Genomic DNA, 17,356 nt, shown 5'->3' with positions numbered 1-17,356 from the left:
CTGTTAGTCAGCAGGTTGAAACCTTGTCTTTCTAATAAAAAGTGATTCATCGAGCTGTTGCAATAATTGACACTGTTCTCATGGGTTCGAAGTAGCTCGCTGTCTAACAAAGTGGCCTTTCAAGACTGTGTGAGCATTGACCAGGAGAGCTGTAGGGCTCTCTGTTTGAGGATTATTGTGTTCTTCGATACATTACGAATGGAATTGGTCGCTGTAAGCAGGGATCCTTAGGTGTTTAAACAGGATCAGCTATTGTTGATGGGTTATGTGTAACTCTATTCTATTCTATTCTCTTCTATTATATTCTGTCAATGAGCCACCACTAGAGACAAGTGAAACACAACTGAAATATCAACTGTCATTTTGACCAAATGTTATTCCTAATATGTGCCTGCAGGATTCACAGACTGTCAACAGCTGACATTCCATTCCACACTGTACCCTGCATTGAAAATCGAATGGATTTCCCATCAGTTCAATGCTCTCTGTGTTTTTTGTTAAGGTGGAAGCTTCAATATGTAAATCAGTCTCCATCATTTTGCAGGTTGAGAAAAAATCAGAGAGAGAGAGAAAAATAGAGAGAGGGAGAGCGAGAGGGATAAATTAAGAATAAATATTGTATGATTATAGATGTATTCTCATAACTTGCGACCCACCTCTCACATGCCCTGGACTCACTTTGGGTCCCGACACATACTGTAGTTTAACCTGTTTGGGCTGCAAGCCCGAGGTCGGTACACCTATGACAACAGCCAGCTCAAAGTGCAGGGCGCGAAATTCAAAATATATTTTTTTTAAATATTTAACTTTCACACATTAACAAGTCCAATACAGCATATGAAAGGTATACATCTTGTGAATCAAGCCAACATGTCCGATTTTTAAAATGTTTTACAGGGAAGACAAAATATGTAAATCTATTAGCTAACCACGTTAGCAAAAGACACCACTTTTCTAACTCCATCAGTTTCTTACTCCATCACTAGCTATCACAAATTCGACCAAATAAAGAAATAAATAGCCACTAACCAAGAAAAAACTTCATCAGATGACAGTCTGATAACATATTTATGTATAGCATATGTTTTGTTCGAAAAATTTGCATATTTCAGGTATAAATCATAGTTTACATTTCAGCTACAATCAGAAATTGCACCGAAAGCAGCCATAATATTTACAGACACCAACGTCAAATACCTAATTACTCATCATAAAACATTTCTGAAAAATACATAGTGTACAGTAAATGAAAGACAGGCATCTTGTGATGCCAGACAATATTTCCGATTTATTAAGTGTTTTACAGCGAAAACAAAATGTAGCGTTATATTAGCTTAGCTTAGCACAATAGAACCACTTGGGCGCCGGCGACTACGACAGATATATGAAATAACATCATAAAGTGGGTCTTACTTTTGCTGATCTTTCATCAGAATGTTGAACAAGGTGTCCTCTGTCCAGATGAGTCGTTGTTTGGATTCAGAATGGCAAATTTCCCTCTTCACTTAGCATTGGCACTAGCCGAGTGGCACAATTCTCTCCAACGTAATCAAAGTCAGAGGACGGAACACGGCAAAACTCCCGAAAAAATGTCAATAATCTGATTAAACTATATTGAAAAAACATACATTACGATGATATGGTCACATGTATCAAATAAAATCAGAGCCGGAGATGTTAGTCATCCATTACGGCAGCAAAACAGAAGGCAATCGCACTTCCAAGTCGCGCGCTTCAGAGTACCGGAAGTGGACGGTCACGTCAAAGAAATAGCTTTTATTCCACCCCAGACCAAGATAAACACAAAATTCCTTCTCTCACATCATCTTGACACCCAGAGGAAGGCGTATGGAGTGTACGTAGACTCCTACGTGTCATGACCATGTATAGGCAGGAAGTTGAAGAGAGCATATATTTCTGACATTCTACTTCCTGGTCAGGAAAAGTGCTGCCAAAGGAGTTCTGTTTCACTCAGAGAAATAATTCCAACGGTTTTAGAAACTAGAGAGTGTTTGAGAGTCACTGAACACTCCAATTGACAAGTGTTTTTCTGTAGCTCCAGACCTGGAGGTGTGTTTCCTGACCGATTCTGTGTTTGGTTAATGATGTTTGTCCCCCATGAGACACTGTAGATGTGGGAGCCTATTTTCCTTCCTCAAAATCCCCAGAATGAATCTAAAATAACTCAAGAAATCTGTAATAAATGTTGACGTTTTTGCTGAGTATATTTTAGGTACGCACATTTTTTTTTTTCAAGTAAAGAAATGTGCGACGTGTTGTCATATGTAAACAATGTCGGAGCTGCTGGGCAGGTCTGTCTCACTGTCTATGCTATTGGATAGACAGCAATCACCGCAGCTGTTCACCCCATGTTAGTGGGCAAACCAAACCTTAATTTTCCTATTGTGATGCACAAATGTTCCAAACTCCATTATAGACGAGACTGATTGACCAAAATGATCTTATTTACTCTCAATTCTGACACTAAAATAACTCTTTCAGACTTATATCGACAACACAAAGGGATTAGTTGCTTTTTAAAGGCAGTTGCTCTTTAAGAAACCCTGGTTGAGAGAGAGAGAGAGAGAGAGAGAGTTAAGGATTTTTGATATTGAAGATAGTAAAAATCCCCCAGGGAGTGTGTAAGTGCAGTGTCTGTTCTATACCTCTCTACTGTACAACATACAGTATCTCCACTGTAGTATGTTCCTTTTGCCCCCACTGACAGAAATGCATGTGTTCCTACTTCACACGTATGAAACCAATTCAGGAAACGGACCAGAGTGAAATACTACTTTCATATCACTGCTTCTGCGGGGAGAAGTACATCAAACAAGCTCTGTTGCAGCTTAACATATCATTTTGCCCTGAAGGTGCAGGGTAATCCTACTGGGAAAAGGGACCTCTTCACAACCCTTCTTCACAGTCAGGCGCGGATGGCACTGTGGTTTTATTACGTCACAAGCATGGGATTGTGTGTGTGTGTGTGTGTGTGTGTGTGTGTTTCTGTGTGTCTGTTATCCATGTACAGTATTTTAGTGCTTGAAGAGTTTAATTCCAAAACACTATAGTGTAAAAGTAGTTATGTCTGCTAACAATTTTTGGGGATAGAAACCCGTTGCCTAGAACCATTGGAGTAACCCAAGTCATACTTAAAATACTAAAAGGACATCACCACCCATATGGTTATCTTTCGAAGCTGTAAATACTTAACTGTTTTATGACATTTTTGATAATACATTTCATGATGCATTCTGAAATCTAACAATTTAAGTTAATTGAACATTAATATTTGTTGTAGTGAACATAACAAGGTAGGGTCCCTTTTACTTCAATGAGTAACCTTCATTACAAATTTTGTTCAAGTACAAGTAGTAAGTAGTTCTGATTAGTAATTTTCATTGGTCGTGTCTTAATGTTTTACATTGTTTTACTGTATGTATTTTACGATTTGTCATTTTAACCCGACTTACCAGGCATTGTTGAGCACAGTGCTCATTCGTCTAGCAGTAAGTGGAGGTAGACAGCTGTAAGCATCACAGGATGCTGCATTAGCCTCTGTCATTAAAAGTGGTGAACATAACCTTGTTGATGGTGGGAATGGCTCGTCTCAGTATATAACGTCAATATTCCAGTACGGTTTTGAGATCCGTTCATCATGATCAATTACACCTCATACACAACAAACTGCTTAATACTGTTTTTAGAAATATGAATATAATAAATCAAGTGTTTTTTACCCAAATATGTTTTTTACCCAAATCGTGTCCATTCAATTGAATTTATCACAGGATGACTGCAATCAAGTTGTAGAAACATTTCAAGGATGATCAATGGAACAGGATGCACATGAGCTCATGAATACTTATGTAAATAATGTATTTCTGCTTTTATAATTGTATACATTTGCAAAAATCAAAAAACATGTTTTTCTTTGTCATTATAGAGTATTGTGTGTAGATTGATGAGGACTAGTTTAAAAAAATACATTTTAGAATAAGGCTGTAACGTAAAAAAAAATTGAAAAGGGAAGGTGTCTGAATACTTTCCGAATGCATTGTATATATATTTTTTTATTTTATTTATTTTTATTTATTGAAGCTAAACTGTTGGGGCTCAAAACCATGAATGATAGAACAGAGGAATAAATACATATGAATTGATTGGGGAATGAAAACCAGGTGTGCAGAGAACAAGACAAAACAAATGGATACATGAAAAATGGAGCGGTGATGGCTAGAAAGCCGGTGACGTCGACTGCCGAACGCCGCCCGAAGAAGGAGAGGAGCCAACTTCGGCGGTGACACTACTACTTTATTATTTTAAGAAAAGATGTAAAACATAACAGAATCAACTAAGAACAACTTATTTAATAAATGTTAGATTGACTTTATAATATTACATAATCATAACTTGTAAAAACTCTAACTTTAGAGTAGCATAACACAACTAAATAAAGTTATATTTACTCAATAACCTAATATTTTTTAACTGTACTCAAAAATATTAATTGATAAGAAAAATTGTTGATATATAAGTTAGTTCCACTTTTATGGTTTCAGGTTTGCTGAACTTTGGAGGTGTTTGAATAGCCATTACTCAATTTATTTTATGAGAAAGTTTGGTAAATTAGCTTTTTTTATTTATAGAACTTATGAAAGAGATTGGTCTGTTTTTTTCACATCTAATCACGGCATGGGGTTGTTAAATGACATACATGCATTTGTTTAAAACTTATCACTATGGTTTTATTTCAATGAGACAAACAATCATATTTTGTTGCAAAACGAGATATATACGCCTCACTCTCAGAGAAAAAAATAGCACTGCAAGGTTTTACACAGTCAAATGTGACCAATAATAAAATATGTATTAAAGAACTGTACAAATGGTACATTTGTGACATCAATATTTAAAAAAATGCAGTAATATAAGATCTGGGCTCTGGTCAAAAGTAGTGCACTATATTGGGAATACGGTGCCATTTGGAACGAGGCCTAACTAACCAAACACTATAGCATGAGGCTAGATTTATGATGGTTTGAATTTATGTTAAATATACAGGATCTGAACATTCCACTCCAGCTAAACGGTGGATGTATAGCGCTTTGCAACAAAACCCATTGTAATACACATCTAAAAGCTATGAATAATCTGAGAACAGTAATATTTTACAGACACAAAGTTACCCATAAGCATTCATTTCTGATGAAAAAACACAAATGTGAAAAATTGGTGTATATAGCGTTTTGGAAATAAACTCTTCTTTTGAATGCTTGTCAAGAAAATTCTGTAACTGTTTATGATCAAAATATTGTGTACATCATGAGTCTTGTTCTGCGTATCAAACCTGAGATGTTCTCTCACAGAATCTTTTGAAATGTTGAATTTGAATGGAATTGAATACTCATCAGTGGTTCCCAAGCTTTGCTTTTTTTGTGACGTATACTCAAATCCTTTGGAAATGTCATGTAGCTCATGGAATAAATGAAAATCAATACTGCCAGTAATGACCCAGAGCCTTTCTATGATCCAAAAAAACGAATTGCTACTCAACAGTGGATCCTGTCCCACCATTTGGCAGATTTGGAAAAACACTGAGGAGATTTGGGAAACACTGAATAATGTCAGATAGAACTTTCTTTGTAGTATCTGGTCCAATCTTATTGAGTGGTGTGTGGCTTTTTCCCCAACCACATCATAAGTGCCTATGTAAAGTACTACGTATTAGACATAATAATGTACAGAAACATATGCACACACCTTCATGCTTTCACACTGTCACTAGGCCAGACAGCAGAAGCACATGCCTTGTTGATGTCCAGTGTGGTCACAACACTCATCTCAATCATAATGCATACCTACCATCAATACGTAAAATGGCATATATTATTTATATACATTATTTATATTTTACAGTCCCACCTTTGCACATCTCTCTGAAACTCTTCTGTTCTGCCAAAAAAACGTTTTTCCTTCCTATGTCAATGCCTGGGGAACTCCAGTGTGTCTCTGCTGATGTCAAGTCCAGGATGAGGCAGATGGCTGGGTGAAGATCACACTTTGTTCCCTGCAACAAGCAGATTAAACACACTGTCCCAACCTGCCAAACCAAACACTAACAGCTTAAATCTGTGTGTGTGTGTGTGTGTGTGTGTGTGTGTGTGTGTGTGTGTGTGTGTGTGTGTGTGTGTGTGTGTGTGTGTGTGTGTGTGTGTGTGTGTGTGTTCTTATATTTGTTTGCCATATGTTTATGCATAGATGCCAGTGTGTGGGTCAGTGGCAGTTGGTGCTGTTTAAGATGAGGGAAGACAATTTTCATAAGTATTTACACATTCAATACCGCCTTGCACAATCTTGCCTGCATCTAGCTGCTCTAGGGTGTAATCATAAGTCCAACAGTTGCAAACAAGAGTTTCTGTTGGACAAATTCAGGTATGTTTATCCTCATTTCATTCCGTTTGCTTCCTTTGTCAGAAACGTTTTTCAGCAGAATTAATACACCCTTGATCACACGCAAACACAGTTCACTTTGCTTCTCCTTCATTTTTGGAAGAAATTAATTTGTTAAAGCTATTGTCTTTCTCTCTTTGAGTCAACTACTCACCACATTTTATGCACTGCAGTGCTAGCTGTAGCTTATGCTTTCAGTACTAGATTCATTCTCTGATCCTGTTATATGTGGACAACATGTCAGTTCATGCTGCAAGAGCTCTGATAGGTTGGAGGATGTCCTCTGAACGTTCATATTTACTGTGTAAGTCAATGGAAGGATGTGAGATCCACGAGCCTCCTAGGTTTTGTATTGAAGTCAATGTACCCAGCGTGTGTGTCTGCATGGTAGCTTAGAGCTCTATATCCCAGCCTGTCAGGGCTCAGGAAGATGTGCTGTCACCAAGGCAGGTAGGTGGAAAAAGCAGGCACAGACTCTCTCCCCCTCGGTCACTGCTCTTCCACCTGCTGAACTGTCACATTCTTTCTTTTTCTAACTCCTCCTTTATTCTCTCTCTATATATATATACACTCATGTGCCCTAGCAAAGTAACCATCAAGGACAGTGTCTGTCAACTCACGGATAAAATAGAGCATGACATAAAAACTCATGATATGATGTAATACACTCAACTTCAAGTGGGAAACTTTTAAACTCCATTTACAAAGACACTTCTCCTCAGCTACATAAGAACCTGTGCTGCAGTTAATCACATCATAGAACCTACAGGAAGGATCATTGTGTTAGTGTATGCGTTGATGCATACTGTGTGTGTGTGGGGGGAGAGGGGTCAACACCAGCCCTGTCAGTTTAGCTTAGTTAGAACATCCCAGAATAGCACATGGGGACCACGGCAACTCAGTGGGTAACACGTCCTCTGTGTGGAGAAAGTGACAAGTACAGAACTGGCATGCTGAAACTACAAGAGAGGTACTTTAGAAACAACAGACAGAGTGGGGCTTTCCATGAAGCCTCTCCAGAGAGAAGCCTGCTATTGGATCCGTTAGACAAGATGCCTGTGATTTGTTTTGTAGGAGTCAATTGTTTTGAATGACAATCGACCCACTGATGCTGAACTGGGACCCCTTGGATGTCAATGCCACTCTTTAGAATCTGATGGAATCAGTCTCTAATGATGGCACTTCCTCTTTGGATAAGAGACCTCTCTCCTTAATGACCACAATGGAAATAAGTCCCAGACTTTATTGTGTGTTATCCTCAATGATTTTACTCATGTATGGCTTTTTAAAGTGTTATGTGTGCTTGTTTTTTTAAATGGTCAAATACATAAACTTAACTAAAATCCTCACAGAGAACTATACCCAGTATAGCACTGAAAGAATAAGAAACAATTGTATTTCAATGCATTCTGAGTGACCTAACCTAAAGGGAGTACACATGTTAGATGTCATCCATAACAGTTGTAAAGGGTAATTCATTCAAACCTCAGCGTCCTATCCCATCTATATTTCCATGCAGGTACAATGGAGTAACTTCCCAGTCTTGTCTTTTCTACTAGCTCCTTGTCTCTTAGATATGGAGAACGGCCACCCAGGGTAGCGAGAGACACATCTAATTTCTCCTCCTCATCCCCTCCCAGAGTTATGGGGCCGCTTCTGTTTTGGCTGCTGTCACAACCAGGTTACCCGTGAATACGTCTAAGGACGTCTGGAGATGATGTGGAAATCGGACGGTAGGGGTAACAGTGTGCACCTTTACCTTCAAGTAGGTTTTGGTTGTGCTTGGGGATGGTGCAGGGGCATAAGCATTTACCTTTGAAGGTTGCAAGTTCATATCCAGCAATGGAGTTTTTGTTTTTAAACCTATCCCAAACCTTAACCCTTACCTTAACTATTCAGAGTTAATGCCTAACCTTAACATTTCGGAGTAAATGCTTAAACATAACCCCAAGCACTTAGAAATGTGATGTTTGTAACAACTTTGTAATTTGACGTTTGAGAAACATGGATGAACGTTTAATTCTGAAGTGAGACTGTGAGAGCTACTTGGCTGTCATCCACCCCACCATGTCAGCTGCATGGCGACAGGCATGGGGACATCTCAATACTAAATGGATGTGGCATCCTTTGAGTCTGTCCCAAAGAGGCAGTCCAGTGATCCCTCAGACTGACAGGCTCTTATTTCATCCTACATGTAGGACAGGGAGATGAGGGGAGAGACAGGGAGAGGCTATAAAGGGTCGGTTGCCAGAGCAAGCCGTCTTTGACAGCACTGATGGAAACTATGGAAAGTGTTCAGGAGGAAATCTGTTGGGTAAACATATGGGATGTGTGGTGCGGGACTGATCTGACTTCGCATGCTGCCATGCTCTTTCTCTCTCTCATTCTCTGTATCTCTCTCTCCTCTTCTCTCCCACTCTTTACTCTCTCCTTCTGTCATTCTCTCATTCTCTCATTCTCTATCTCTCTCTCCTCTTCTCTCCCACTCTTTACTCTCTCCTTCTGTCATTCTCTCATTCTTTCATTCTCTATCTCTCTCTCCTCTTCTCTCCCACTCTTTACTCTCTCCTTCTGTCATTCTCTTATTCTCTGTATCTCTCTCTCCTCATCTCTCCCACTCTTTCTCTCTCCCTTCTCTTCCTCTTCCACTCAGGGGCAAGGCATGAAGAAGAAGTATCAGGGGAGAGAGACAGATGTTGTTTTCCACTACAGCAGAATAGAGAAGAATAAGAGAGAGAGAGAGAAAAAGAAGAGGGAGAGAGAGAGAGAAAGAGAGAGAGAGAGAGAGAGAGAGAGAGAGAGAGAGAGAGAATTTCAGCCATTAGTTTTTAAAATTGTACACAATTGTGGAAAACTTCATACATTTCGTATGATATAATACTTGCGTGACTAGGGGGTGTTCTAGTCGCTGTATTTCTATGTTTGGGTTTGAGTATGGTTCCCAATTAGAGGCAGCTGATTATTGTTGTCTCTAATTCAAATCAAATCAAATGTATTTATATAGCCCTTCGTACATCAGCTGATATCTCAAAGTGCTGTACAGAAACCCAGCCTAAAACCCCAAACAGCAAGCAATGCAGGTGTAGAAGCACGGTGGCTAGGAAAAACTCCCTAGAAAGGCCAAAACCTAGGAAGAAACCTAGAGAGGAACCAGGCTATGAGGGGTGGCCAGTCGTCTTCTGGCTGGGCAGGGTGGAGATTATAACAGAACATGGCCAAGATGTTCAAATGTTCATAAATGACCAGCATGGTCAAATAATAATAATCACAGTAATTGTCGAGGGTGCAGCAAGTCAACACCTCAGGAGTAAATGTCAGTTGGCTTTTCATAGCCAATCATTAAGAGTATCTCTACCGCTCCTGCGGTCTCTAGAGAGTTGAAAACAGCAGGTCTGGGACAGGTAGCACGTCCGGTGAACAGGTCAGGGTTCCATAGCAGCAGGCAGAACAGTTGAAACTGGAGCAGCAGCACGGCCAGGTGGACTGGGGACAGCAAGGAGCCATCATGCCAGTAGTAGTCCTGAGGCATGGTCCTAGGGCTCAGGTCCTCCGAGAGAGAGAAAGAAAGAGAGAAAGAGAGAATTAGAGAGAGCATACTTAAATTCACACAGGACACCGGATAAGACAGGAGAAGTACTCCAGATATAACAAACTGACCCTAGCCCCACGACACATAAACTACTGCAGCGTAAATACTGGAGGCTGAGACAGGAGGGGTCAGGAGACGCTGCGGCCCCATCCGATGATACCCCCAGACAGGGCCAAACAGGAAGGATATAACCCCACCCACTTTGCCAAAGCACAGCCCCCACACCACTAGAGGTATAACTTCAACCACCAACTTACCATCCTGAGACAAGGCCGAGTATAGCCCACAAAGAATTGGGGATCATACTTAATGTGTCCCTGTTTCCACCTGTATTTGTGGGATATTGTTTTGTGTATGTGCATGTAGCACCACGTAGGTCACGTTTCGTTGTTTGTTTATTGTTTTGCTAAAGTTTCACTTTAAAACAAGATGTGGAACTCGAATCACGCTGCGCCTTGGTCCGTCCATTATCACGACCGTGACAGAATATCCCACCAAGCAAGGACTAAGTAGCGTGTTCATGAGGTAAAGGAGTTTTGGACATGGGAGGACATCATGAGTGGATGCGAGACCCTTCTTTGGCGGGAGTCGTAGAGGACTCAGGAAGGACAGCAACGACGCCGGGGGCCGCGGCCACAGAAACCCCAAGATTTTTTGGGAGGGGGGCACATGGAGCTGTCGGCTGAGCAGCGGAGAGCGCAAGAGCCCGAATGGCAGATGGTGGAGGAATTCAATGAGGGATACCGGAGAGAGGTGGAGGCGAGGAGTAGGCTGCAGCGCAGGCGTGCTGAAGAGCGTGTCATCAGTCCGGTGCCATCTGTGCCGGCTCCACGCACCAGGCCACCAGTGCGCCTACCCAGCCCGGTATGTCCTGTGCCGGTTCCTCGCACTCGCCATGAAGAGCGTGTCTTCAGTCCGCTGCCACAGAAACCCCACGATTATTTTTTGGGGGGGGCACATGGAGCTGGTGGCTGAGAAGAGGGAAGAGCCAGAGACCGTCAGGGAGGCAATGGAGAAGTTGGGGGAGAGAGAGGAGAGAGATGTTGGTCAAGTGTGTTCTGCTCAACATTCGACCTGAGGAGCCTGTCAGCAGTCTGGTGAAACCTGTGCCGGCTCCACGCATCTGGCCTCCAGTGCGCCTCCTCAGCCCGGTACATCCTGTGCCGACTCCCCGCACTCGCCCTGAAGTGCGTGTCAACAATCCGGTGTCACCTGTGCCGGCTCCACGCACCAGGCCTCCAGTGCACCTCCCCAGTCCGGTACGTCCTGTGCCATTTCCCCGCACTCGCCCTGAAGTGTGTGTCAACAATCCGGTGTCACCTGTGCCGGCTCCACGCACCAGGCCTCCAGTGCACCTCCCCAGTCCGGTACGTCCTGTGCCAGCTCCCCGCACTCGCCCTGAAGTGCGTGTCACCAGTTCGGTGCCACCTGTGCCGGCTCCACGCACCAGGCCTCTAGTGCGCCTCCCCAGCCCGGTACGTCCTGTGCCGGCTCCCCGCACTCAACCTGAAGTGCGTGTCACCATCCATTATCACGACCGTGACAGTTACGTCCTGCAAAAAATGTATTATAATCCTGAAATTCGTGTGATATGTTATGAATTCTAATTAGTACAATATAATAAGTTCGATCACGTTCAATCTCTTGAACTACAGTGCATTCGAAAAGTATTCGGACCCGTTGACTTCATCCACATTTTGTTATGTTACAGCCTTATTCTAAAATTGATTCAATTATTTTTTCCCTCATCAATCTACACACAATAAACCATAATGACAAAGCAAAAACAGTTTTTCTGAAATATTAGCAAATGTAAAAAATACATTACATACTTCTGATGGCTGCAATCCCGTTAACGGGATGATATGACAACAGCCAGTGAAAGTGCAGGGCGCCAAATTCAAACAACAGAAATCTCAGAATTAAAATACATGTATCTTATACCCTTTTAAAGGTATTCTTGTTGTTAATCCCACCAAAGTGTCCGATTTCAAATAGGCTTTTCAGCGAAAGCACCACAAACGATTATGTTAGGTCACCGCAAAATCACAGACAAACACAGTCATTTTTCCAGCCAAAGAGAGGAGTCACAAAAAGCAGAAACAGAGATCAAATTAATCACTAACCTTTGATGATCTTCATCAGATGACACTCATAGGACTTCATGTTACACAATACATATATGTTTTGTTCGATAAAGTTAATATTTATATCCAAAAACCTCAATTTACATTGGCCCAATGTTCAGAAATGCCTCCAAAATATCTAGAGAAATTGCAGAGAGCCACGTCAAATGACATAAATACTCATCATAAACTTTGATGAAAGATACATGTTTTACATAGAATTAAAGATGCACTTGTTCTTAATTAATGCAACCGCTGTGTCAGATTTCAAAAAGCTTTACGGCAAAAACACAATATTCAATAATCTGAGAACAGCGTTCAGCCACAAAAGCAAGCCATACAGTTACCCACCAAATTGTGCAGTCAACAAAACTCAAAAAAAGCATTATAAATCTTCACTTACCTTTGCTGATCTTCGTCGGAATGCACTCCCAGGACTCTCACTTCCACAACAGTCAGTAGAAACATGTCAAACGATATATTGAATCAATCTTTAGAATGTTTTTAACATTAACTTCTTCTGGCTGCAAGCCCGACGTCGGTACACTTATGACAACAGCCAGCTCAAGTGCAGGGCGCGAAATTCAAAATATATATTTTTTTAATATTTAACTTTCACACATTAACAAGTCCAATACAGCATTTGAAAGATAAACATCTTGTGAATCCAGCCAACATGTCCGATTTTTAAAATGTTTTACAGCGAAAACACCACGTATATTTATGTTAGCTCACCACCAAATTCAAAAAAGGACAGACATTTTTCACAGCACAGGTAGCATGCACAAAGCCAACCTAACTAACCAAGAACCAACCAAACTAACCAAGAAACAACTTCATCAGATGACAGTCTTATAACATGTTATACAATAAATCTATGTTTTGTTCGAAAAATGTGCATATTTGAGCTATAAATCAGTTTTACATTGCAGCTACCATCACAGCTACCGTCAGAAATAGCACCGAAGCAGCCAGAGTAATTACAGACACCAACGTCAAATACCTAAATACTCATCATAAAACATTTCTGAAAAATATATGGTGTACAGCAAATGAAAGACAGGCATCTTGTGATTCCAGCCAATATTTCCGATTTATTAAGTGTTTTACAGCGAAAACACAATATAGCATTATATTAGCTTACCACAATAGCCAGAAACACAAGCCATTTACCAGCAGCGAAAGTTAGCGATCGTAACAAACCAGCAAAAGATATATAATTTTTGACTAACCTTGATAAGCTTCATCAGATGACAGTCCTATAACATCAGGTTATACATACACTTATGTTTTGTTCGAAAATGTGCATATTTAGAGCTGAAATCAGTGGTTACACATTGTGCTAACGTAGCATCTTTTTCCCAGAACGTCCGGATATTTTTCTGACTCTCACATATTCTGACCAAATAACTATTCATAAACATTACTAAAAAATACATGTTGTATAGGAAATGATAGATACACTAGTTCTTAATGCAATCGCAGTGTTAGAATTCTAAAAATAACTTCATTACGACATAAGGCTTACGTTATGGCGAGCGAGTGCCCAAAACCTGGGCGCAAAACTAATAGTACACAGTTCGACAGATATATGAAATAGCATCATAAAATGGGTCCTACTTTTGATGAGCTTCCATCAGAATGTTGTACAAGAGGTCCTTTGTCAAGAACAATCGTTGTTTGGATTTAGAACGTCCTTTTTCCCTCTTGAATTAGCAAGCGCACTAGCCAAGTGGCGCGAAGCTCTCCTTCCTGAACAAAGGCACACAACGCAACACGCCTAACGTCTCGAATAAATTTCAATAATCTAATAAAACTATATTGAAAAAACATACTTTACGATGATATGGTCACATGTATCAAATAAAATCAAAGCCGGAGATAGTAGTCGCCTATAACGACAGCTTTTCAGAAGGCAATTCCAGGTCCATCCTCGCGCTTTCCAGAAAACAGGAAATGGGTGACACGTCATTCCAAGAGGATTTATTCCACCTCAGACCAAGATAAACACTCCATTTCTTGTCTCACTGCCTCTTGACATCTAGGGGAAGGTGTATGACGTGCATGTATACTAATACGTATCATGCCCATTTATAGGCAGGACCTAGAACAGAGCATCGTTTTCAGACTTTCCACTTCCTGGTCAGGAAGTTTGTGCCAAATGAGTTCTGTTTTACTCACAGATATAATTCAAACGGTTTTAGAAACTAGAGAGTGTTTTCTATCCAATAGTAATAATAATATGCATATTGTACGAGCAAGAATTGAGTACGAGGCCGTTTTAAATGGGCACCTTTTATCAGAGCTACTCAATACTGCCCCTGCAGCCAGAATAAGTTAATCTTGAATAACGTTCCAACCGGAGAATTACATTGACTTCAGATGTGCGGTGGAACAGAGCTCCCTCTCATGTGAACGCGCATGGTCAAAGCATGGTCAGGTTATGATAGACCTGACTAATTCCTGTCTCCTTCGGCCCCACTTCACAGTAGAGGCATCAGACAAGGTTCTACAGACTGTTGACATCTAGTGGAAGCCGTAGGAAGTGCAAACTCATCCATATGTGTTGTGTTGAAAATCTACCAACCTCAGAATTCTCACTTTATGTTTGGATTTTTTCTCAGGTTATTTCCTGCCATATGAGTTCTGTTTTACTCACAGACATCATTCAAACAGTTTTAGAAACTTCAGAGTGTTTTCTATCCAATACGAATAATAATATGTATATATTAGCAACTGGGACTGAGGAGCAGGCAGTTTACTTTCATCCAAGCTACTCAATACTGCCCCTGCAGCCATAAGAAGTTTTAAGTATTCAGACCCTTTACTCAGTACTTTGTTGAAGCACCTTTGGTAGCGATTACAGCCTCAAATATTATTGGGTATGACGCTACAAGCTTGGCACACATGTCTTTGGGGAGTTTCTCACATTCTTCTCTGCAGATCCTCTCAAGCTCTGTCAGGTTGGATAGGGAGCGTTGCTGCACAGTTATTTTCAGGTCTCTCCTGAAATGTTCGATTGGGTTCAAGTTTGGGCTCTGGCTGGGCCACTCTAGGACATTCAGAGCCTAAGCACACTGCATTGTCTTGGCTGTGTGCTTAGGGTCGTTGTCCTGTTGGAAGGTAAATCTTTGCCCCCAGTCTGTCATGGTTCCTCCTGGCATCAGAGGGCAGCAGAGACCACCCTAGAGACTTTTATTGGACTTTCATTGTGTCTTATTATTTAATGATTGTGTCCCTGATAAAAGAGGTGTGTTTTCTGTGGTCCTTTGTGGAAGCTTGAATTGGTTACCGTGTGCGTTCGTTTCCTGAGTGAGTTTTCGAGACTTAGTGTTTGTTTTGACATGTTTCTATGAACTTTACTGGTACTTTTTGGATTTTTCGTCTGCCTGTTGTGACTGCCGTTGAGCCATTGGATTACTGAACAAAACGCGCCAACAAAACTGAGGTTTTTGGATATAAAGAGGGACTTTATCGAACAAAACAAACATTTATTGTGTAACTGGGAGTCTTGTGAGTGCAACCATATGAAGATCATCAAAGGTAAGTGATTAATTTTATCGCTATTTCTGACTTTTGTTACTCCTTTACTTGGCTGGTTACTGTTTGTAATGCTTTGTGTGCTGGGCGCTGTCCTCAGATAATCGCATGGTATGCTTTCGCCGTAAAGCTTTTTTCAAATCTGACACAACGGTTGGATTAACAAGAAGTTAATCTTTAAGCCGATGTGTAACACTTGTATATTCTATGAATTTTTATTTATTTATTTATTATTTCTGTTTTTGAATTTGGCGCTCTGCAATTTCACCGGATGTTGGCCAGGTGGAATGGTAGCGTCCCACATACCCTAGAGAGGTTAACTGCTATGCTACCTGCCAACCTTGTGTACAGCATGGGCAGTTGACACAATGCTCTCATTCGGTATTGACAGAGCGGGAGTGGGATCTTAGGTGTTGTCTTGGGTTTCTTTGTGCAGAGCCATGTAGGGAGGGCCAGGGAGAAATTTAAACATCCAATTTGAGTTTTAATCAGATAGCAAGAGGGTCAATAACTTAATAAGGAGAGTTGTTGGGCTTTGGAGAGAGAATCTGATGTTTTGTTGTGATCCTAATACAATATGAGATTGTATTGTTACATTTAAAGGGGGGGGGGGGGGGCATTGAAAGGATTTGGTACCATATTACATTATCCTACTCTAAATACTACTGTTATCATGCTTTGTTCTCTAAATCTAGTTATCTCTCATTGTGCACACATCTGTCTGTCTCTCTATTTAGATCTCCAAAACACAATTGTCATGACACTGTTGAAATGTTACTTTTATTGAACAGAGAGATGGTACTAGATGGTCCATTGTGGGTGGTCAGTGTAGCGTAGAGTAAGAGAGCCCCTCAGGGAGGTAAATCTTGACCTCTGACCCTTCTATAGACCAGGGGACGTCAGCCGACCACTCACTGTGACCTATCAACGTGCATGACCATAGCCACCCTCTGCCACTGTCATCATGCATGCACACACACACACACACACACGCATGCACGCATAAACACACACTCAGTCACAGATGTTCAAGCATACAGAACTAAAATGTGTCTTTCTGTCTCTCACAATCACACACACAAGCTTACACACACACACACACACACACACACACACACACACACACACACACACACACACACACACACACACACACACACACACACACACACACACACACACACACACACACATACATACAAACAAACAAACAAACAAACATAACCATGTCACCACTTCCCCTTCTCACCAAAGAGAGGGCGAGAGAGAGTAGGGGGCATTGAACAGACTCCATGGTGAGAAGGGTGAGGGGTGAGGGGGAGACGGGTGATAAAAGAGATGGAGAGAAGGGTGAGAGAGGGGGATAGGGGGGAGATAGAGAGTATGATAGTAGGCGGGGCCAATTGAACAGGGTAAAGAGCAAGTGGAACAGCGGGGGAGATAGTGAGCGGCGAGGGGGAGAATAGAGGAGGGAGGCAGGGGAGATAGTGAGGGGCGAGGGGGGAAATAGAGGAGGGAGGAGGGGGAGAGCACATTTTAAAAACAGGGGTCTGAATGAGGGGCCTTATTGGAGAAGCCTAATGGGAGGGATGTGTAATCTGAAAACTAGAGGTTTGAAGCTCTGTGATGTTGCCAAACAGGCCAAAAC

This window comes from Salvelinus namaycush, chromosome 16, assembly GCF_016432855.1.
Source record: "Salvelinus namaycush isolate Seneca chromosome 16, SaNama_1.0, whole genome shotgun sequence".
NCBI classification, from domain to species: Eukaryota; Metazoa; Chordata; class Actinopteri; order Salmoniformes; family Salmonidae; genus Salvelinus; species Salvelinus namaycush.
This window is presented reverse-complemented; position numbering follows the sequence as displayed.